This window comes from Bombina bombina, chromosome 2, assembly GCF_027579735.1.
Source record: "Bombina bombina isolate aBomBom1 chromosome 2, aBomBom1.pri, whole genome shotgun sequence".
NCBI lineage: Eukaryota > Metazoa > Chordata > Amphibia > Anura > Bombinatoridae > Bombina > Bombina bombina.
The window spans coordinates 1,400,798,084-1,400,823,083 of NC_069500.1; the positions used below are offsets into that span (position 1 = coordinate 1,400,798,084).

A 25,000-nucleotide genomic window follows, 5' to 3' on the forward strand; every position below is an offset into this window, starting at 1 on the left:
TATTACGAGTCTTGCAGGTATATCTGTACCGCACACTTTTTTGGCGTAATGCAACGTAACTACCGCAGCTTTCAAAAAATCCTTTTTCAATGGGACTTCAATAGCGCCGGTATTACGAGTTTGCCTGTCCGGCCAAAAAGTGAGCGGTACAGCCTATACCGTCAAGATTCATACCGTAAACTGAAAGTCAGTAGTTATGGGTTTTACACTACAAAGCCATAACATAAAACTCATAACTAAAGTGCTAAAAAGGACACTAACACCCATAAACTACCTATTGACCCCTAAACTGAGGCCCTCCCACATCGCAAACACTAAAATAAAATTATTAACCCCTAATCTGCCGCTCCGGACATTGCCGCCACTATAATAAACATATTAACCCCTAAACTGCCACACTCCCGCATCGTAAACACTAGTTAAATATTATTAACCCCTAATCTGCTGTCCCTAACATCGCCGCAACCTATATTACTGTTATTAACCCCTAATCTGCTGTCCCTAACATCGCCGCCACTATACTAAAGTTATTAACCCCTAAACCTAACCCTTAGTCTAACCCTAACACCCACTAACTTTAATATAATTAAAATAAATGTAAATAAAAATTACTATCATTAACTAAATAATTCCTATTTAAAACTAAATACTGTAAACCTGTCAAATAAAACCTATGCTAGCTAAATATAACTAATAGTTACATTGTATCTAGCTTATGTTTTATTTTTATTTCACAGCTAAGTTTGTATTTATTTTAACTAGGTAGACTAGTTAGTAAATAGTTATTAACTATTTACTAGCTACCTAGCTAAAATAAATACAAATTTACCTGTAAAATAAAACCTAACCTGAGTTACACTAACACCTAACACTACACTACAATTAAATAAATGTACTAAATTAAATACAATTAACTAAATTACAAATAAAACAAAACACTAAATTACACAAAATAAAAAAACATTAAATTACACAAAATAAAAAAGAAATTATTAAATATTTAAACTAATTACACCTAATCTAATAGCCCTATCAAAATAAAAAAGCCCCCCCAAAATAAAAAAAAAACGAGCCTACAATAAACTACCAATGGCCCTTAAAAGGGCCTTTTGCGGGGCATTGCCTCAAAGAAATCAGCTCTTTTACCTGTAAAAAAATACAAACAATTTAGCTCTTTTTCTGCCCAAACCCTAAGCTAAAAATAAAACCCACCCAATAAACCCTTAAAAAAACCTAACACTAACCCCCGAAGATCCACTTACAGTTTTTGAAGACCGGACATCCATCCTCACCAAGCCGGGAGAAGTCGTCATCGGTAGTTTATTGTAGGCTAGGGTTTTTTTTTATTTTGGGGGGCTTTTTATTTTGATAGGGCTATTAAATTAGGTGTAATTAGTTTAAATATTTGATAATTTCTTTTTTATTTTGTTTAATTTAGTGGGTTTTTTTTTTGTAATTTAGTTAATTGTATTTAATTAATATATTTTATTTAATTGTAGTGTAAGGTTAGGTGTTAGTTTAAGACAGGTTAGGTTTTATTTTACAGGTACATTTGTATTTATTTTAACTAGGTAGTTAGTAAATAGTTAATAACTATTTACTAACTAGTCTACCTAGTTAAAATAAATACAAACTTGCCTGTGAAATAAAAATAAAACCTTAGCTAGCTACAATGTAACTATTAGTTATATTGTAGCTAGCTTAGGGTTTATTTTACAGGTAAGTATTTAGTTTTAAATACAGTGTAGGTATTATTTAGTTAATGAAAGTAATTTTTATTTAGATTTATTTTAATTATATTAAAGTTAGTGGGTGTAAGGGTTAGGGTTAGGGTTAGATTTAGGATTAGGTTTAGGGGTTAATAACTTTAGTATAGTGGCAGCGACGTTGGGGGCGGCAGATTAGGGGTTAATAAGTGTAATGTAGGTGGCGGCAATGTTAGGGTCGGCAGATTAGGAGTTAATAAGTGTAGGTAGGTGGCGGCGACGTTGGGGGCGGCAGATTAGGGGTTAATAAGTGTAGGTAGGTGTCGGCAATATTGGGGCGGCAGATTAGGGGTTAATAAGTGTAATGTAGGTAGCAACGACATTGAGGGCTGCAGATTAGGGATTAATAAGTGTAGGTAGGTGGCAACGATGTCGGGGCAGCAGATAAGGGGTTAATAAGTGTAATGTAGGTAGCAACGACATTGGGGGCAGCAGATTAGGGATTAATAAGTGTAGGTAGGTGGCGGCGATGTCGAGGGCCGCAGATTAGGGGTGTTTAGACTCAGGGTTTATGTTAGGGTGTTAGGTGTAAACATACATTTTCTTTCCCCATAGGAATCAATGGGGCTGCGTTACAGAGCTTTACGCTCCTTTATTGCAGGTGTTGGGCTTTTTTTAGCCATCTCTCTCCATTGATGTCTATGGGGAAATCGTGCACGAGCACGTAAAATCAGCTCAAAGCAGCGCTGGTATTTGTGTGCGGTATGGAGCTCAATTTTGCTCAATGCTGCAATATTGCCTGCTAACGCCGGGTTTTTGAATACCTGTAATAGCAGCGCTATAGGGAGGTGAGCGGTGGAAATAACTTGCAAGTTAGCACCGGGCCACTCATAACGCAAAACTTGTAATCTAGCAGAAAGTTTGCAAAAAAGTTAAACATTTTTTTTTTGTATATGATCATATCTGACTCACAAATAGTGGCATCAAATACACCAAAATGGGTCTAGATCAATACCTTAGGTTGTCATTCATGAAGTATAAGATATTTCACATAGAAAGCTAGCTGCTAAGGAAGCCCATGGCAGATCGCTGTTTTACTTGAGAGGTGACATTTTCCCCTCTTAGCCAATAGCCGTGCGGTAAATCTGGATTGGCACCCTTGGGAGACGGATTTACCGCACGACTATTAGCTAAGAGGTGAAAACGTTGCCTTTTTTGCAGTGGGCTTCATTAGCAGCTAAAAACAGCAATCGGTTGGAACAAATAAAGGAGCTTTCTACGTGAAATTTCTTATACTTCATGAATGAAAGTCCCCTTTATTTGTTTCAATAGTCAATCCGAGCATTTCAGAAATGCTAGGATTGACTTTCACTTTAAGAAAATATTTATTTTATTGTAAAATATTTGCATCTCTGTTTTATTAGGGTGAAGTATTCTCACTGGATAGAAGAGCAGCGTCTCAGATACTTGGGGGAATGGATGTTCCTGTGATATTCTAGAGGGAAGGTCTCATGGTCGTGTCTTGCTATTTCAAAGCTTATGTTAAATTTTGCTTTTGAAGGTATTTTTGTGTTGCCTGTATCCTTAAGAACTGAACTTCTTCTATGCAGCGAGAAGTTAAAGGGACACTGAACCCAAATTTTTTCTTTCGAGATTCAGATAGAGCATGAAATTTAAAGCAAATTTCTAATTTACTCCTATTATCAAATTTTCTTCATTCTCTTGGTATCTTTATTTAAAATGCAAGAATGTAAGTTTTGATGACCCTAACCCTAATTCATCCGCCAATAAAAAAGTGCTGTCCAGAGTCCTGAACTAATAAAAAAGCTTAGATGCCTTCTGTTTCAAATAAACATAGCAAGAGAATGAAGAAAATTTGATAATAGGAGTAAATTACAAAATTGCTTAAAATTGCATGCTCTATCTGAATCACAAAAGAAAACATTTGGGTTCAGTGTCCCTTTAATGGTTCCAAGACAGATGCAGCTTCACTGATTAGAACGAAGCTCATACTGGCAGCTGTGTCAAGGGGTGGTCACAAATCTTATGAATTCTGCAGTTTTCAAGTTGATTCAGTAACTTATTATATTGAATTGATGTCACAGAGGGGGTACATTTTGAGTGGGAGAGTGAATAATGGTTGGAGTGGTGAGTGAGGGGTTAAGGTATGGAAAAGGGGAAGGGGTGACACAAGCAGCTTTACTAGGGTAGGTGGAGGTTGGTATTGGTGGTAATGGTCATATTTTCTAATACTTAAATCTGCTTTTCTTATTTAAAGGGATATTAAACCCCAAAAAATATTTTGTGATTTAGATAGAGCATACCATATAAAAATATTTTTAAATTTACTTCTATTATCAAATGTGCTTTGTTCACATTGTATTCTTTGTTGAAGAGATACCTGGGTAGGTGTCTGGAGCACTAAATGGCAGGAAATAGTGCTGTCATCTGTTGCTCTTGCAAATAACATATGTGCAAAACTGCTGCCATATAGTGCTCCTGAGCTTACATCCCTGCTTATTAACAAAAGATACCAAGAGAGCAAATAAAATGTGATAATAGAAGTAAATTAAATAGGTGTCTCAAATTGCATGCGCTTCCCAAATTATGATTTTTTTTTTTGGGGGGGGGGTATGGCCCTTTAAATAACTCTTTTGCTTTATTTACCTTTCTCATTTGTTTCCAGGAGATTTTTAAAAAAAGACTGGCAAAGTTATGGCTCTTGATGCATTTAAGAATAGAGGTTGCTATAGTAACAAATAGGGTTACCTAGCAACTGTCACATCGTTTTGGTTTCACATTTTTTAAAGATATTAAAAGGACACTAAGCCAATTTTGTTTTCTTTCAAGATTCAGTAGGAGCCAGTAATTATAAAAAACTTTACAATTTACTTCTATCTAATTTTCTTCATTATCTTGGTATTCTTAGTTGATATGGTAGGTAGGCAGGCTCATGAGCAGCAATACATTAGTGGGAGCTAGCTGCTGATTGGTAGTTGCACTTAGATGCTTATTTTCATTGGTTCACCAGATGTGTTCAGCTAGCTCCCAGTAGTGCATAGCTGCTCCTTCTGAAAAGGATACCAAAATAATGACGCAAATGTGATTACAGAAGTAAGTGGAAAGTTTCAAATCACATACTCTATTTGAATCATTTCATGTCCCTTTAAATAAACAAATATGTGTGAAGCTTACTAAACAACCTCACAACCAATTGGTTGCCTTTAAAAGGTCAGTAAACATCATGTAATTACAATACATTTCTGTTGTGTTGCAAGAGAATAACATATCAGCCAAGTATTAACATTTTTTTTAAAAAATTACAAACTTTTTAGAAAGCCAAACTCCACCCATCATTTGCCTTCTTTGGATGAGCCAATCAGGGCTTTAGTCTGCAGACAACAAGGCCAGCTATTATTGTAAAGTTAGTATAAAGTAAACTGTTGCAATTCTTATCAGATAAAGCCAATTAGGAACAGATATGTAGCAAGGTTATAGTCTTGTGAAGTTGGCAGGGTGCTTTTCAAGGTCTAAGAGTACAAACTTGCTCTATTTTCACAGCTAAATGATATGAAAAGGGGGGAAAACAAATAATGAAATTATGTAGCAAAATTATTTCATTGTGCATAACTAAACATTTTATATAACAATCTCTATTAAATTTAAACCATGCTACCTATTTTTGTTCCTTGCCCTGCAGAAAATACATTGCAAAATAACTGAAATATCTCATAAACCAGGCTGAATTACACAGGACAACAAACAATAAAACATATGATAATGTAAATGAAGAGGAGTTATCTGTAGCATCAAAAATAAAACATAAAAAATAAATAATGTAGAATAAAAAAATATTAATTGTAACCAAGAAGCAAACTAATTTTATATACTTAAAGGGACACTGTAACCAAAATTTTTCTTTGGTGATTCAGATTGAGCATGAAATTTTAAGCAACTTTCTAATTTACTCCTATTATCAAATTTTCTTCATTCTCTTGGTATCTTTATTTGAAATGCAAGAATGTAAGTTTAGATGCCGGCCCATTTTTGGTGAACAACCTGGGTTGTCCTTGCTGATTTGTGGATAAATTCATCCACCAATAAAAAAGTGCTGGCCAGAGTACTGAAACTAAAAAAAAGCTTAGATGCCTTCTTTTTCAAATAATGATAGCAAGAGAACGAAGAAAAATTGAAAATAGGAGTAAAATAGAAAGTTGCTTAAAATTGCATGCTCTTTCTGAATTACAAAAGAAAAAATTTGGGCTCAGTGTCCCTTTAATATGGCACATAATGATACAAGAGTTGACAACATTATTAAATCAGTCTGTATGTAGCCCTAAAGATAGATGTAATTATTTATTTATAAAATATTTTACCAGGAAGGATACATTGAGATTTCTCTCGTTTTCAAGTATGTCCTAGGTCCACAAAACATTGCATTGATACAATAGGGTACAATAAAATACAAAAACAATATTAATACATAATATATACAAAATTTAGCATAAAACAGGTAGGAAATATATAATCAACCATGACAGGTGCATTCTGTTTTGAGATATGTAGAGAGGGATCTCTTAAAGGATTTTAGGCTTGGGTAAGGTTTTAAAGTGTGCAGGAGGTCGTTCCATAACTGTGGCGCTCTGTAGGAAAAGGAGGACCGAGCTGCTTTCTTTTTGTATTGAGGCAAGCTAAATAATGTGCTGGTACTGGATCGGAGGTTATGGGAGGTGGGAACAGCCGGGGAGAGCATTCTGCTCAGGTAGGGTGGGAGCTTCCCAGAAAATCTCTTAAACAGAAGGCTGGAAAGATGGAGGGTGCATCTGGATTCCAGCGACAGCCAGTTTAGTTATTTTAGCATGTCACAATGGTGGGTCCTGTAGTTACATTGTAGCACAAAGCGGCAGAACGAGTTATACAAAGTATTACGTTTATTAAGGTGAGTTTGCGGTGCAGGTGCATATACTACATCCCCATAATCCATGAATGGCATCAGCATTTGCTGTACAATCTTTTCCTTTACTGCAGGGCTGAGGCAGGATTTGTTTCTGTACAGGGCACCTAGTTTTGGATAGAGTTTAGATGCAATTATTTCTATGTGGAGGCCAAAAGATAGATTGGGGTCTAACAACATACCCAAGTATTTGAAAGAGTTGACTGCGGTCAGTGTGCCATTTGATTTTGTTTTGATGTGAATTTTGTAGTTTGTGTAATTTAGGTCCTGTTCCAAAGATCAAAGATGTACCTAAGTGTACAACAACTGTTACACATCATAACAAACATGAATATTAGACTAAAGCCAAAACTGCCCTGCTATCCCCCCAGCGGCTAAGACAGCAAAGTAAAACCACGGAACACCTAGCCAATGCTCGTATCTCCCTAAGCCCGTACTTCTCCCATCATGTCCTGCCCAAGGCCCACTCCAACTCGACCAAAGACCAACTCCAGCTCTGCCAAAAACCCACTCTGTCCAGTCCCATTCTAACTCTGCCAAAAACCCACTCCCACTCTACCCAAGACCCATTCCCACCCAGCCAAATATCCACTCCAGCTCTGCCAAAGACTCATTCCAACTCTGCCAAAAACTCACTCCCACTCTGCCAAAAACTCACTCCCATTCAACTCTGCCAAAAAGCCACTCCCACTCTGCCCCAGATCCATTCCAACTCTGCCAAAGGGCCACTCCAGCTCTGCCAAAGACCCATTTCAACTCTTCCAAAGACCCAAGACCCACTTCAGCTCTGCCAATGTCAGGGTACCAGGAATCAGACAGATATGTGAAATGCTAAAATAATCACAACTTTATTAAATAATAACAAAAAAATAATAAAGAGTCCAAAAGCAAAATGACATGCCAGGAGTCAAAGCCAGAGCTGGTAGTCAGATGAGCCGGGTCAGGAGGCAAATCGCATAATCAGACGAGCCGGGGTCAGGAACACAAAGATCAGCAGAGTCAGGAACAAGCAAGGAATTAGGAACCAGAAGGGACATCAAACATGCCAGGTAATACAGAGGAACAGAAACACAGGAGTCTGAGACAATGCAAGAGCAAAGGCAGACTGAACTGAGGCACTTTAAATAGTAAGAGATGACATCATAATTCTGGGACTGCAACCTATCTCTCACTGATGATGTTCTCCAGTTTGGCCATAAGAGGGCACCTAGGTGTAGTGAGCAGCGTTACATACTCTGCAGCAGGCGAGGAGAGAGACTCTGCCCAATACCCACTTAATCTTTGCCCAAGACACATTCCAGCTCTGCCAAAGACCAATTTAAATTCTGCCACAAACCTATGGCCCTCTCCTACTCTGTCCACTCAAACTCTGCCCATGACCCAATATCTTTTCCAGCTTTGGCAAATACCTAAGACCCATTTAAACTCTGCCCATGACCCAAGACCCAATCCAACTCTGCCCAAGCCCCACTCCCACTATGCCCAAGACCCAGTCCAACTCTGCCAAAAAAACGTTCTCACTCTGCTCAAGACCAATTTCAACTCTGCCACAACACCCACTCAACCTCTGCACAAGACCCATTTAAACTCGGCCAAAGACCCAAGACCTACTAAACCTCTGCACAAGACCCACTTCAGCTCGGGATGCATAAAATTCCAATGAAGGCAGGGAAATAAAATGAAAAATGTCATATTTAATAAAACATTCAGATATCAATATCAACCGAATATATTAGCAAGAATGTGATTGCCCCTATAGTTATTTCCAAGCCACTGTGTAATAATAAAGCTCTTTTACACTTTTTACTTTAAAGAAAAACTATGCTGTAAAGTTGTTTAACATATTCTATTCATTTTCTTACTTAAAGATCAAACTTTTTATTATTTTTGTACACTAAAAGAAATTGTGTTTTCATCCAAATTTACAGTACATTTGTTTAGTTTATCTGTGTGTGAATCTGTCTCACAACCTACTGGTAGTGCCCTGTTATCTTGAGGTATTCCAGTCTCAGGGTGACACATCATGTGTGCCAGAAGCACTTTAGCAAAAGGAAATATGTTCTTTGCCTGCTGAGGACGGACAGGAATGAAAAATAAACACTCAGATCCTGCAAACTGTCAAGGGGATAAAGGAACTCAGACCCGTAGAATGTGCCCTAAGATAAAATGGTGATGTTTGTCTGTAACAATTATATACTGAAGAAAAGCTGCAATTTGCTGTCAAGGTTTATTTAAAGGACTTTAATAATCAAATGCTAAATTAGTTGAAAGTGATGCAGTGTATCTGTAAAAAGCTGAATAGAAAATATAACATGAACATCTCTCTGTTAGTAATAAAGATATTTTAAATTCATTTACATCAGTACCACAACCCACAGTAAAGGGACTTTAAGCAGCCAATCAGGATGCTTGTCCTAGGACTTGTAATGGAATGTGCTTCTGACATGTGCAGCATGTTATGGAGTTTGCTATGAATTATTGCAAGATTTCAGCAAAGCAAAGTGTGAACTCAGCACCGATGATGGTGATTTTTTTTTTCACCATGCATATGACAGTAAAAAGAGTAGCGAGAGTAGCTCTGAATCACCGAACACTTAAAGGGACATTCCAGTCCAAATGTAAATGCACATAGATGAATTATATCTTTCGAATTGAAAAATATTTACAATATACATGAATTAGCAAAAATTCTTCTAGTAAAAGTTATTACTGTTTCAGTGTAAACATTTTTCTCTGCATGTGCATGTGAAACATATTTAGATATTCTCAGTGGACCAGCATTTTAAAGTGAAGGTAAACTTTGGTAAATGAAAGCCCGTTTTTTAAAAATACTATTAAAAACAGGGTCATTTTCCTTCATCAAAGTTTACAAAGCAGCCGTTTTGTTAAAAAAAAACTACCTCTTTTTCTTTTCACAGCCAGAGCAGCTTCCCCCACCTAGAGATCCTCTATTCACATGTCAGCAATGACTAATCCTGATTCCTCCTATCACAGCTTTCCCCCCAGGGTAGTCATTGCCTGAGGCCTTGCTGTGATTGGAGGAAGCAGGATTAGTCATTGCTGACGTGTGAATAGAGGATCTCTAGGTGGGGGAAGCTGCTAAATTGCATTGCACCAGCACTCACAAGAGCTGCTGGTGCAAAGCCGCCCCCTGCAGACTCGCAGGCCGCCAGCAGGGAGGTGTCAATCAACCCGATCGTACTTGATCAGGTTGAATTGTGGCGTTATGGAGCAGCGGTCTTTACTCGCCAGAAGACTCGCCAGAAACACGGGCCCACAAGCTCCATACGGAACTTGATAAATAGGCCTCCAAATGCTTCCTTTTGTATACTGTAGAAATGTTCATGTGATATGTTCTTGTCAGCATTGTACAGTTATGCTGCATCACTTTTTTAACTGGTTTAGCATATGGGTATTATGTCCCTTTAAAGGGGCATTTTAGTAAAAAACTGAACATCAGTATTCAGCTGTGATTAGAAATCATTTTTGATACACAAGTATTAGAATAAAGGCTTCCAGTAAACATTTAATTGTACACAAGATATACAGTATAGAGCACACCCTCACAATGACAGTGTGTGCTAGCTGTTCTATCTGTTGATTCTGTGTGAGTCGGCACAGCACGAAAGTCCCAAGCACAGAAAAAGCAATCACTGTTTCATGTGAATCTCAAAAATGTTTCATATTAAAGGGACATGCTAGTGCAATAATAAATTGCTATGCTTTTTTAGAGAGGTTGTATGTGAATGTGTTTAAAGGGACAGTTTATCCCCCAAAGAATCTCACATTTAATTTGTTCCCAATTATCCATTTTACCTGCTGCAGTGTATTAAATAATTTACAAGTAGCTCCTTTAACCTTATTTCGGCATTTGAAATAGCCAATTTAGCCTGTTGTATCCCCACCTATACTGAAGGTTTCTAGACTTAAAGGGACATAATACTCATATGCTAAATCACTTGAAACTGATGCAGTATAACTGCAAAAAGCTGACAGGAAAATATCACCTGTAAAAAAGGAAGATATTTTACCTCACAATCTCCTCAGCTCAGCAGAGTAAGTTCTGTGTAAAAAGTTATACTCAGCTGCTCCCAGCTGCTGGTAAAAATAAAAAAAAATGAAGAAATGAACAGCAGCCAATCAGCATCAGCAGTGCTGAGGTCATGAACCCTTACTGTGATCTCATGAGATTTGACTTAACTCTCATGAGATTTCATAGTAAGCTTCCTTTACCTGATTGGTGAAATAATATGAGAGTTCACGAGGCTCATCCTTTCAGCTGTCCCAGGACAGACACACTAAAATGCTGCTTAGAAATCCTTTACAATGGGAGGTGGCTACTGAGGAACTTTTGAGGTAAAATATCTTTCTTTTTTACATAGAGATGTTAAGGAGATATTTTCTAGTCAGCTTTTTACAGCTATGCTGCATCACTTTCAAGTGTTTAAACATTTGGGTATTATGGCCCTTTAAGTCCAGGCTATTGACAGGCAATTTAAACAGAACCAGCAGAAGAAATTACACTCCTGTTGGCGTGTAAAAATGATAATTAATAAAATAATTTTCCATTATTCTCTTTAAGTATTGAGCTTTGGCTTACAGACAAATATAAGATAAATAAGCAAGTCTGTGTACACAAAGTTATAACATAATAAGATATGATATTACCTGCAAACTCAACCCATTGTAACAGGCTGTGGTTTCAAAGCACAAAACCAACAATTTCATATAAATAAATAAACCTAAAAATGCAATTTCTCATACATTCTATACTCTGAAGCTGGTATAAGATGTCATTGAAAATACATTAAGGGAATTTTTTTTTATAGTATACTGTCCCTTTAACTCCCGCAAAAGGGTTTCCAGATAGTCAAATTCCCATAGTGTGCATCATGCTGAGCTGATCCAATTCAGAACAAAGCCAATGATTGGCAGCTACTGACTGCCTATGTCTCTGATTGCCTCACTGACCGTGTACTCAATACACTGCAACTTCTATGCAGACTTTAACTATGTGTTTACACACTTTATGTAAGTACTTAGTGCAGTAATAAAAATTTCAATGGAAATTGTAGTTTCTAGGACGTAATGGGCACAATCTATTTATCTATGTATCTGTATATCTATCTCTTTCTCTATCTATCTATCTATCTATCTATCTATCTATCTATCTATCTATCTATCTATCTATCTATCTATCTATCTATCTGTCTGTCTGTCTGTCTGTCTGTCTGTCTCTATCTATCTATCTATCTATCTATCTATCTATCTATCTATCTATCTATCTATCTATCTATCTATCTATCTATCTATCTATCTACATATATCATCTATTAATTTATCTATCAATCTCTTTCTCTATCTATCTATCTATCTATCTATCTATCTATCTATCTATCTATCTGTCTGTCTGTCTGTCTATCTCTATCTATCTATCTATCTATCTATCTATCTATCTATCTATCTATCTATCTATCTATCTATCTATCTATCTATCTATCTATCTATCTATCTATCTATCTATCTATCTATCTATCTACATATATCATCTATCAATCTATCTATCAATCTCTTTATCTGTCTATCTATTTATGTATCTATCTATCTATCTATCTATCTATCTATCTATCTATCTATCTATCTATCCTCTATCTATCTACTGCCTATCTTTTTTTTGCTGCCTGCCAGTCTGTCCTCTCAAGTAGTATATAAAGACCGCAAGCTTCAGGGTTTTATAATGAGCAGGGTCACATAAAAGCCAAGGGAAGACTATGACGTGATCACCAACAGATGATGAAAAGTGAGAACAATAAGTGGGTGGCCCATGAATCCCTGGCTGCAAACTTGTCATGTAGATGGAGCGTAGAGTAATATCCTTGCACTGTCATCTGGAACTCATTTGCAGCTTTGATGAGCACTATTTCACAGAGCGAGCAGCGTTACATTTTACATAAAAAAGGATTTAAAGAGCACAGGCTATGAGGAACTGCTGGATGGATCAAATATATATTTTTGTTTATTATTTTATTTCTATATATTTTTTCAGTTTGAATATGAATGGACTAAAGAAACAACACTGCTTAAACAGCTACAGCCCGTCAGTTGTTCCAGATTATAATCATGAGAACTAAATGTTTTCCTATGGTAATGTGTTACCAATTTTAAGTAGAAACATCAGTTTTTGAAGCAGATAGAAACTATGGGGCCCATGTATAGCCAGATTACAAGTGGTGCGCTATCAGAGGCAGTCCTCATCGGCGGCTATCCTTGGTGTCGGCGGTCCTCGGCGGCATGGAGGCTCCTCTCCATCCGATGTCCATCATACACTGAAGATTGAAAGCAAGGTACCACATTCAATTTGGGGAACCTTGCATTCCTATTGGCTGAAATTTTGAAATCAGCTAATATTAAAGCTACTGAAATCCTATTGGCTGTTCAAATCAGCCAATAAGATTTCAGTAGCTTTCATTCTATTGGCTGATTTAAAAATTTCAGCCAATAGGAATGCAAGGTACCCCAATAAATATGGGGTACCTTGCATCCAATCTTAAGTGTGCGACGGACGATTGTATGAAGAGAAGCCTCCACGCCACCAAGGACTGCCGCCGCTGAGGACCGCCTCCGAGGACCGCCACCGTTGAGGACCACCGCTGAGGAGCCGTGCATCGGGGAAGACAGCTCCGCACCTCCGCACCACCTTTGCTCCGGATTAAGATAGAAGATGATGGAGCCGCCTGGAAGAAGACATTCTCTGTCGGACTTCAGGAACGTCGAGTACCTATTTGGGGCTTAGTTTTAGGATTAGTTTAGGTTTTTTATTTTGGGGGGTTTGGTGGGTGGGGTTTTTTTACTGTTAGGGGGGACTTGGTATTTTTTAAATGTAAAAGAGCTGTTTAACTGTAGGACAATGCCACACAAAAAGCCCTTTTAAGGGCTATTGGTAGTTTAGTTTAGATTAGGGGTGTTTTTATTTGGGGGGGCTTTTTTAATTTTGTTTATTTTTTTCTGTAATAGACTTTTTTATTTTTTGTAATTCAATGTTAGGATTTTTTTTTTTTTAAATAAATTTTTTTGAGGAACTTAAGTCAAATATACAGACAGTATAAGCATACAAGGTAAATTGCCATATAGTACAAAAAGGAAAATGCACATTCCAACTTAGTTCTATAATAATATGTTCACATCTCACCAAAGAAATAGTTAACATTTATAGATGGCAGAATTAATACATGGTGCCTGTTCCTAAGGTAACCTTCCATAACAAACCAAATAGGTCACTCTTGGACCTCAAATAAGGGAACATGAATAAAAGTAAGGAAAGGTATAATAGAATGAGGAGACCACCCTTGGGTCTCATTATGGTAACCTCAGATTTTCTGATGAGTATAAAGTGTTTTCTATCAATAAGGCACTAGTACATGAGTATGGCTACATGGACCAAGCAGTTTGAATATTAAAGTGAATGTAAATTTTGATGCTAAAGTGCCCGGTTTTTAAAACTTCGATTAAAAACAGGGGCACTTTAATTCATCAAAATTTACATTTCACTCCTGTTGTGAAAAAAAACTTACCTTTTTATCTTCACAGCAGCTCCAGCTTCCTCCACCCCTTTCAAAGCCTCTTCCTGGGTCTAAAATGAGGCATCCGGCTTCCTCCAATCACAGCGTTGAATCAGACACTGATTCCCCAGGGGGGAAGCTGTGATTGGAGGATGACCTATGAATCATTTCTGACATCAGAAATGGCTTGTGAGACCGGAGGAAGCTGGAGATGCTGTGAAGTTTAAAAGGTAAGTATTTTTTCACAACAGGAGCGAAATTTAAATTTTGATGAATTAAAGTGCCCCTGTTTTTAATCGAAGTTTTAAAAACCGGGCACTTTAGCATCAAAATTTACATTCACTGTAACATACTAAATAAAAGGTGTAGTTTAGCAAATTGCTAAAGAACGTACAAGCAGTTAGAAAGTTCTTCTCTGCAACATGCTATAAGGCGTGTATAATCTACACCATATACCAAAACACAATATATATATAATTATTAGGAAACAGATCTACGTATTATAGTGATGAACCTTTAGAGTTAGAGCTTTTTCCTAAATTATACACAGTTGTAGCAAAATAAAACATAAATAGACTTGCATGAAAAGCATTGAGTATAATGTTTGAAGGAATGGCGTACTCTTTTAGAAAATTCTTCTCTGCATCATATTATAGAGCGTATATAACCAGTCTAAGTCATATGGAAGAATCTGAACCAAAAATCCTGATACTGGTTTATGCAGTATAGAGCACATTAAAATTATACACAGTCGTGGCAAAATAGAACATATATAGCCCTGTATGAAGAAAATGCATGTAATGTTTGAAGGTGTGGCTTACTCTATCTTAGAGCATGTTGATAATAATTTAAAAAAAGAAAGAAACAACAAGAGTTTGATATGGGAAGTGTTAAAGAAAAGGGCCACTTATTAACTAGTAGCAACAAGGAGTGTGGGGAGGTCAGTGTACAAATTGGGGTAGGAGACAAAACTTCCGGTACGAAAAAATGTATAAAAAGAAAAATAAACTAGTGTTGCAGGTACTTATAGGTATCTGATAACAGTAGGAAAAGTCACTGTTTAGTTAGTAACTATAGTAGAGGGTTACTCAAAGCATAATGTAGGTGCATATGATGAAACTCTTGCACTAAATTTTATGAAGCTGACTACATTAAGAAAAGAGGGAAATCGACTGCTTCGGCCGTAGGCAGCCGTCTCCTAGATACACACGGTTATCAGCTCTCCAACCCAGCTCAGGGTACCACTAAAACCCAATGCATATACGTTAAAAAGACAACATGGCATAAGTGCTCACTGTGCTTCACAAATATTGTCATTGCTGTAGAGAAAGGCTATACCATAGAATAAAGTCAACATATTGAGTGAGCTTTGACATAAGAAATGGCATATTAACATAATCGAAAACTAGATCATAGAAAGAGGACAGTTATAAGTTAAAAGAACTGTGTAGCAAATGTCCCTGTTATAAACAACTGGAAAAAAAATCATCTAGGGAGATGATTGGATACTATCAACTAAGTACCAAACTGATATTCAGTGTCCTCTTTCGGGTAAAAAGAAAATAGGGTCTATATCTTATATTGTTCTGCTGATTTGACACTAGTCAAGGTGTGAAAACTGATTACCCAACTCCAGTTTTCATCGGAGTCCAGCGACAGCCCACAGGTGGAAGGGCCTCAGTCCAGAGATCGTCAAGAGAATATATTCTAGGGTATAGTAGGGTAAGTAATCTAAAATTTGAAAAGGCTGGTCGGGTCGCAGCAATGCCGTTGTTATTGATCCACGCAGAGGTATGTTTTTGTTCAGCAGCACTTGTGTACATATTCATCATTTCCCCATCTCCTATTGTGTTCCGCATAGTAGCAAGTTCCGGTTCTTTGTTGCTACTGTTCAGAGAGGCTAGTAAGCACTGGGGCCTTAGAGTTTCTCCACACTCGCAATCCTTTGGAATAGGTTCAGATCTAGTTTGGGGGTAAAAAACGTCCATAGGTTGGAGTGCCATATGCAACGTGGCTGCGATGTCGGAAGCAGCAGATTAGGGGTTAATAAATGTAGGTAGGTGGCGGCGATGTTAGGGGCAGCAGATTAGGGGTTAATACTATTTAACTTGTGTTTGCGATGCGGGAGTACGGCGGTTTAAGGGTTAATATGTTTATTATAGTGGCGGCGATAGTTTATGGGTGTTAGTGTACTTTTTAGCACTTTAGTTATGAGTTTTATGCTACAGCTTTGTAGTGTAAAACTCATAACTACTGACTTTAGAATGCGTTACGGATCTTGTGGGATAGGCTCTAGCGCTCACTTTTTGACCTCCAAAAAAAAGCTTGTAATATCGGTGCTATGGAAGTCCCATTGAAAAAAGACTTTACGAAAATTGTGTAAGTTAATTTGCGGTATGGCCAAAAAAGTGTGCGGGACAGCTGTACCTACAAGACTCGTAATAGCAGCGGTAGTGAAAAAGCAGCGTTATGAGCCTTAACTCTGCTTTTTTACTCTTAACGCAAAACTCGCAAAACTCGTAATCTAGTTGTAAGATTATTAGTTATATTGTAGCTAGCTTAGTTTTTATTTTACAGGTAAGTATTTATTTAGTTTTAAATAGGAATTAATTGTAATTTTTATTTGGAATTATTTTAATTAGGTTAAAGTTAGTGGGTGTTAGGGTTACTTTAGGGTTAGGGTTAGACTTAGGATTAGGTTTAGGGGTTAATAACATTAGTATAGTGGGGGCGACATTGGATGCAGCAGATAAGGGGTTAATAAGTGTAGTTAGCTGACGGCAATTTTGGGGGCAGCAGATTATGGGTTAATAACAGTAATGTAGGTTGCGGCGATGTTAGGGACAGCAGATTAGAGGTTAATAATATTTAACTAGTGTTTGCAATGAGGGAGTGCAGCGGCTTAGGGGTTAATATGTTTATTATAGTGGCGGCGATGTCGGGAGTGGCAGATTAGGGGTTAATAAAAATTTTTAGTGTTTGCGATGCGGGAGGGCCTTGGTTTAGGGGTTAATAGGTAGTTTATGGGTGTTAGTGTACTTTGTAACACTTTAGTTATGAGTTTTATGCTACAGCTTTGTAGCCTAAAACCCAAAACTACTGACTTTCAGGTGGCGGTACAGATCTTGTAGTTATGGGCTGTACCGCTCACTTTTTGGCCGGACAGGCAAACTCATAATACCGGCGCTATGGAAGTCCCATTGAAAAAGGATTTTTTGAAAGGTGCGGTAGTTACGTTGCGTTACGGCCAAAAAGGTGTGCGGTACAGCTATACCTACAACACCTGTAATACCAGCGGTAGTGAAAAAGAGCCATAACACTGCTTTTTCACTCATAACGCAAAACTCGTAATCTAGCCGTTAGTTATTTGTGTTGTGGGGGGGTTGGCGGAATAGGGGTTAATATATTAATTAGGTGTATTGCGATGTGGGAGAGAAGAATAAAATTTTAATGAAATTAGTGTGAAGTGATGCGCTGTGGGGGTTTGACGGTTAAGGGTTTAATAGGTTAATTAGGTTTATTGCAATGTGGGGAGTTGATGGTTTAAGAGTTAATAGGTTAAATAGGTTTATTGTGATGTGGGTTTTTTGCGGTTTAGGGGTTAATAGATTAATTAGGTTGAAATGCGATGCGGGGGGTTGGCGGTTTAGGGGTTAATATTATTATTATTATTTATTTATAAAGCGCCAACAGATTCCGCAGCGCTGCCCATGGGTACAAGGATAGAAGTACAACGGAGAAACAATACAATAAAAGACAACATTTTACAGACAGATACAGGGGAAATTGAGGACCCTATTCCCGTGGGAACTTACAATCTAGATGGGTAGGAGGATGGGAAACAGGAGGTGGGGACTGCAAAGGTGGGAATGATATTAGTGGGGAGATGAGGGCAACTGTTGGGTTAGTGAAGTTCATTTGTTAATGAGTCGGGTGATAAGCTTCCCTGAACAAAAAGGTCTTTAGGGAACGCTTAAAGGAGGAGAGGTTAGGGGAGAGTCTGACGGCTCGAGGAAGTGCGTTCCAGAGGGTTGGTGCCACACGAAAGAAGTTCTGTAGTCTAGCATGAGAGGAGGTGAAGGTAGAGGACGCAAGGAGCAGGTCATTGTTGGATCTTAGGGGGCGGGCTGGAGTATATTTGTTGATGAGTGAGGACAGGTAGGGTGGGGCAGCATTGGTGAGGGCTTTGTAGGTCAGGGTGAGAATTTAATTCTGCTGTGAATAGGGAGCCAGTGAAGGGACTCACAGAGAGGGGCAGCAGAAACGGAGCGTCGAGAGAGGTGGATTAGCCTGGCAGATGCATTTAGGATGGGTAATGTTATTTGCGGATTAGGGGTTAATTGTTTTGCGATGTGGGGGTTGGCGGTTTAAGTGTTTGTTAATACTTCATGCAGGAGGTTAGTTTTTTTTGTTATACTTTGTGTGGGCGGTTACGTGTTTTTTTTATTTCTTGTGGGCGGTTACGTGTTGTTTAGTTATTTCGTGCAGGCGGTTGCATGTTTTTTTTCAGAGTATGCTAGAAATTATAATGTACAAACACAGAAGCTTCAATTCAGGCAAAGAGCAATGGAACTAAAAATGTTCAAATATCAAACAATGAAAAAAAATAAGCCAAAAGACGTTAAATTGAATATATGCATTATAAATGCAAACTGTGGGGGGGGGGGGGGGTACTAAAAATTGGATTAACATTGTTTTTATAACATTTTAATCATATTAAACGGTCACTGATGAACATAGGAAATATTCTAAAGAAGAGTGATGGATGCTGGGCATCATAAGTCAACCATGTAGACCACTCTTGGGTCTGTAACAGATACAAACATGAACAATATTGGGAATATATAGCGGTGGGGTGGGGGGAACTAGGGGTAAGGAAAGCAAACAATTTAAATTTAACATTTTTAGGATAGCAAGTTGGTCCCAATTTTCTAACTTTATAGACCACTCCTGGGTCTGTGGCTGATGCTCATATGAACAGTATTGGGGATCTGTATGGGTGAGGGAGGGAGTTAAGGGCAAGGAAAACAAACATATCAAGTACAGCAGTTTAAGTAGAGTGAGTAACTATACCTAATCAAAAAGTTCTTATTAAGCAGTATTCAATTATGACTATCTTGCTGGCAGAAGTATGCTTAGATGGGTGGTTGTGAAGTTAGGGAGCATTAGCTACAAAATTTGAGAGGAGCTTAGGAGTTATATAAGGACACACTTTTTGCATTTGTTTGGGGTAAACTTTTAAATGACATAACCAACCAAGACATCTAAAAAGCTCTTCTTTATATATATATATATATATATATATCCTGGGGTAAGTCTTGGTCACCTATTGGTGTAAATGGGGAGGAGTGTGCAATATGTATCTTAAAGGAAAGATTTGAGGGGAATAGGGGTGAAATAGTAGTGGGTTAGGTCTGTAAGAACATGGCACCAATTGCAACTTTGTTTTCAAAGTATGTTATTTTCTCTCTTTTGGTCCTGGACGCTGACTACAACAAAAGGGTTTGTATGACCTATGCCATTGTGCCTTTTTAGTCTATGAATATACGGCTACTCAGATACTAGCCCATTAGATGTGTGACATTGCCCCAAGAGCCCCTACATAGCGATGTGGTCTAATTGGGGCAGTATATCTGTGCATGTGATAAATCATATCTTAAATCCCATACCACCAAACATAAACACCTTATGAAATATTTACACAAAAATAATCTTAATACGTTTCTAAAACATGCAATACAACATCTCCATCTCAGTTTTATTAACGTCCATTTAATATGGCTGTAGGTGATAGTGATCGCTATCAGTCCCCAGGGTTTTGCTGGCTTACTCTAGACATTTTATAGACCAACAGGCTTCTTGGTGGTGATATTTAAGCTTCCCCAATCAAGAGGAGGAAGAAATGAGGATAATTGAGCAGCGTGTCTTTCACTTAAGTGTAAACATCAAACATTTCAACAACTCATGTTATAATAAAGTAGTCAATGCTATTATGGGGTTACCAGAGCCCATTTTATGTATCGGTGGCTGAAGGCATCCGTTGCACTGAAGGGCTAGACCAGCCCCGTGCTGTCTGTGAGGGGTAAACGTGGGCTACCCCACTCCTATCTTTGGGATATGGTCGCCGCTGCGTGAGCTGAAAATGCTTTGCCAGGAGCTGAATTGGGATATGGTCGTGGTTCTCCTCGCCGTCTCACCTAGCAGCTGCCTTGCCGATATAGAGAAGTTGCGTTGCTCTGCTGTTCCCTCTGCCGCGGTGCGTATCATCCTCTTCTCTCCCACCCGGGGTCCCGGGGTTTCTTGAAGCTGGGTATCGTGGTTACCATGCTTCCTTATAATGCCGGCAGAAGGTGACAGCGATGAGAAAAGTTTCATGAGCGGTACTCCGCAACTTATTTTATTGCGCTCCATGGGACCTCTCTGTAATGGCGGAAAGCCATGCTGGATCTTTGGTATGCTTATTTGCATCAGAGGTGTTGTGCCAGCAGGGTTCTCTGTTTCTGAAGTCTGGGGTGGGCTTGCTTGGATTCGTTGTAACAGGTAGTCGTATGGTGCCCTGTCCATTAATTTTTGCATGAGGAGTTCAAGTTTTCTTAGGTGGTTGTCTGGCTGCTGTATATGACCTACTTCTGTCATGGCCATTGCGCTGGGTGTCTTCCGAGAGTGTCAGGAGAAAAAAGGCGCTGATACTGCTGCCCCCAACAGCCCACTCTCCCGTTATGAACCTACAGTGAAGCAATTTCAGCAAGCCGGGTTATTCCGACAGCGCTGATACCCCGTTACTTCTCGGGGGGGGGGGAGGTGTATGCCTATCAGTGGGCCGCCGCCCTAGGCCTCCTTATTCCGATCTGAGTCTCTGGGGTCATATAAACAAACAAGAAGTCAATTGTCAGGCCACAATCAGTGACTTTGTGATGCCTTGATGTTGTGTGATATTAATCTTGCTGTTGTTAATAATAATCAGCGGATTATTAGTTTTTCTGCCAGAGCATTCAGAAGATGCGTCCTAACCAGAACGCTGCATGGACACGCCCCCGGTTGCATGTTTTTTTAAGGCTTCGGGTTTGCCTAAACTGCATCCAGTTGGATTCCGAAAATGGCAGGGTGGTGAAAGAATCCACCTTGGATTCTTTCACCACACTGCCATTTTCAGAATCCAGGTGGATTCTTTTGGCTGTGCGCGTAGCCAACATTCTTTTGGCTGCCTCACGCATGGAATAGACTTGTGCAGCAGCAAATAATTTCAGACAAAACTCTCTTAAGAAATATTCTGAAAAATTTGTTTTTCGGATTATGTTTTTTCTGCACCATTCGGTTATTGTTTGGTTTAAAGCAAAGCAAATAGTGAATATTCAGTAACATTTGCATTAGTTTTTGTTAAAACCAATGTAAATGTTCATTTGCTGCAGGTAAAACAATTGTCATCTGTAGTTTTATACTTACCCATAGTGCACTGGGGGAGCCACACTAATCCCAACCCTTTTTCACAGAGCCTCCGGCCATTCTTATAGAAGGCTTAGTGAGGGGGAACCTAGAACATGCGCTAATGGATCTCCTCCAATTAGTGTGACCCTGGGCTCTGAAGAAGGCCGTGTATTAGTGCAGCTCCCCCAGCGCACTTTAGGTAAGTATTTTACGATTTAAAGCTAACTTAAAGGAAACAAATATATACTAATGAAATTCATCAGAATATATTTGTTCTCTTGAAATTAGTTAGTGCATTTGTTTGGATATTAATTTTGAAATGAATATCTGTAATTTCATTAAGAATATGCATTTATAAAGAAGCAAATTCACATGTCTACTATTCACTTGGGTTAGCGCTGTTGGATTAACTTTGTATTGCATTGTCTACTATGGAATGTCCTTTTACAGATTTAGACATCCTCTTTATATGGTCTGGGTTCTATGGACACTATGGAATGTTCTTATACAGATTTAGACAGTCTCTTTATATGGTCTGGGTTCTATGGGCACTATGGAATGTCCGTATGCAGATGTAGACATCCTCTTAATATGGTCTGGGTTCTATGGACACTGTGGAATGTCCTTATACAGATTTAGACATCCTCTTCATATGGTCTGGGTTCTATGGACACTGTGGAATGTTCTTATACAGGTTTAGACATCATCTTTATATGGTCTGGGTTCTATGGACACTGTGGAATGTCCTTATACAGATTTAGACATCCTCTTCATATGGTCTGGGTTCTATGGACACTGTGGAATGTTCTTATACAGATTTAGACAGTCTCTTTATATGGTCTGGGTTCTATGGACACTACGGAATGTCCGTATACAGATTTAGACATCCTCTTTATATGGTCTAGGTTCTATGGACACTATGGAATGTCCTTATACAGGTTTAGACATCATCTTTATATGGTCTGGGTTCTATGGACACTATGAAATGTTCTTATACAGATTTATACATCCTCTTTATATGGTCTGGGTTCTACTGACTCTATGAAATGTCCTTATACAGATTTAGACATCCTCTTTATATGGTCTGGGTTCTACGGACTCTATGAAATGTCCTTATACAGATTTAGACATCCTCTTTATATGGTCTGGATTCTACGGACTCTATGAAATGTCCTTATACAGATTTAGACATCCTCTTTACATGGTCTGGGTTCTATAGACACAATGGAATGTTCTTATAAAGATTCATACAGTCTCTTTACATGGTCTGGTTTATAGACCTTCTCTTTGTATGATCTGGGTTCTATTTACAGTATGGGATGTCCTTATACAGAATTAGATATCACTTTATATGGTCTGGGTTCTACAGACACTATGGAATGTCCTTAAATAGCTTTAGACACTCTCTTTATATGGTGTGGGTTCTATAGACACTATGGAATGTCCTTGTACAGATTTAGACGTCCTTCTCATATGGTCTGGGTTCTATAGACACTATGGAATGTCCTTATACAGATTTAGACATCATCTTTATATGGTCTGGGTTCTATAGACACTATGGAATGTCCTTAAATAGCTTTAGACATTCTCTTTATATGGTCTGGGTTCTACAGACACTATGGTATGTCCTTAAATAGCTTTAGACACTCTCTTTATATGGTGTGGGTTCTATGAACAGTATGGGATGTCCTTATACAGATTTAGACATCATCTTTATATGGTCTGGGTTCTATAGACACTATGGAATGTCCTTATACAGGTTTAGACATCCTCTTTATATGGTCTAGGTTCTATGGACACTATGGAATGTTCTTATACAGATTTAGACATCCTCTTTATATGGTCTGGGAGGGTTCTATAGACACTATGGAATGTCCTTTTACAGATTTAGATATCCTCTTTTATGAGGTCTGGGTTCTATGGACACTATGGAATGTTCTTATAGAGATTTAGACATTCTCTTTATATGGTCTGGGTTCTATGGACACTATAGAATGTACTTATACTGATTTAGATATCCTGTTTATATGGCCTGGGTTCTATGGACTCTACGAAATGTTCTTATACAGATTTAGACATCCTCTTTATATGGTCTGGGTTCTATGGACAATATCTAATATGCTTATACAAATATAGAGGACATTCTCTTTACAGGGTCTGGGTTCTATGGTCATTATGGAATGTTCTTATTCTGATTTAAACCTCCTCTTTGTAATACAGGATCACACATAGGATATATTACAATCATTATATAATACAGCAACAGATAAAACTTCAATGTTTCACCCCTCCCATAATAAAGTAAGATATACAGCAAACCTATCAAGTAGAAGAAATAATAAAGTACCATGCACCTGTTATACTGCCACATGCATCATCTGCCTATTGTACAGTAACAGCTAAATAACGCTATTTTAATAACAATAATTGTCAATGCATCATCTAATCTGTAATATAGTTATACTGTATTATGCCCCTGTTGTTATAGTTATAATTAATCAAGTCCCTTTTATTATATACAGTACAATAAGTATTCCCCAGTTATATTGTATCAAGCCCCTGTTATACAGTACTAAATACAGCAGATAAAATAATTAAGGTATGTTGTCCCTATCATACACATCATATAGGTATAATTAGATGTATCACACCATGTTACACAGTAACACATTATTTTTGTGCACTTACAAACACAGCTCAGCATTCTATTAATACAGTAAAAAGGATAATAGTGTGTATCTTCCTCATACAATAACAGATAGGTATCACCCCCTATAACACAGCAGCAGACCTGATTAGCCCAATATATATCACTTCCCATGGTACAGTAAAAAGGCACTGCTCACTGCATCCCATTGTATACAGCAGGGAACATGCAAATCCTATTTCCTCAGTTAAATACTATCAAGGTGCACAAAATGTTATGTACGGTCCTCAGAGATGCACTAACTAAGGAGTTAACTTCAACTTACTGGCTGAATATTTCTCAGTGCACTGTGCTGTGCCTGTGCTGCTATTTAATGTATCAGGTACATAACTTACAGCTCACCAAGTGACAGTGAATATAGGTGTAAGCTGCAGAAGAGTTAATAACAGTTATATTTTTGTGCAATAAATAGCTGTGTATTAGCAATCAATAGACCTAGCACATCCCTTAGCTGCAGAAGAGTTAATAACAGTTATATGTTTGTGCAATAAATAGCTAATGTGTATTAGCAATCAATAGACATAGCACATCCCTTAACTGCAGAAGAGTTAATAACAGTTATATTTTTGTGCAATAAATAGCTGTGTATTAGCAATCAATAGACCTAGCATATCCCTTAGCTGCAGAAGAGTTAATAACAGTTATATGT

General features: G+C 38.0%; 1 protein-coding gene across 2 annotated transcripts in view; it reads right to left on the reverse strand.

The window, feature by feature from the left end:
• Window positions 1-25,000, reverse strand: part of HSPA12B (heat shock protein family A (Hsp70) member 12B) — a 184,174-nt gene that overhangs the window by 158,427 nt on the left and 747 nt on the right. The gene's annotated exons all lie outside the window — the stretch shown is intronic.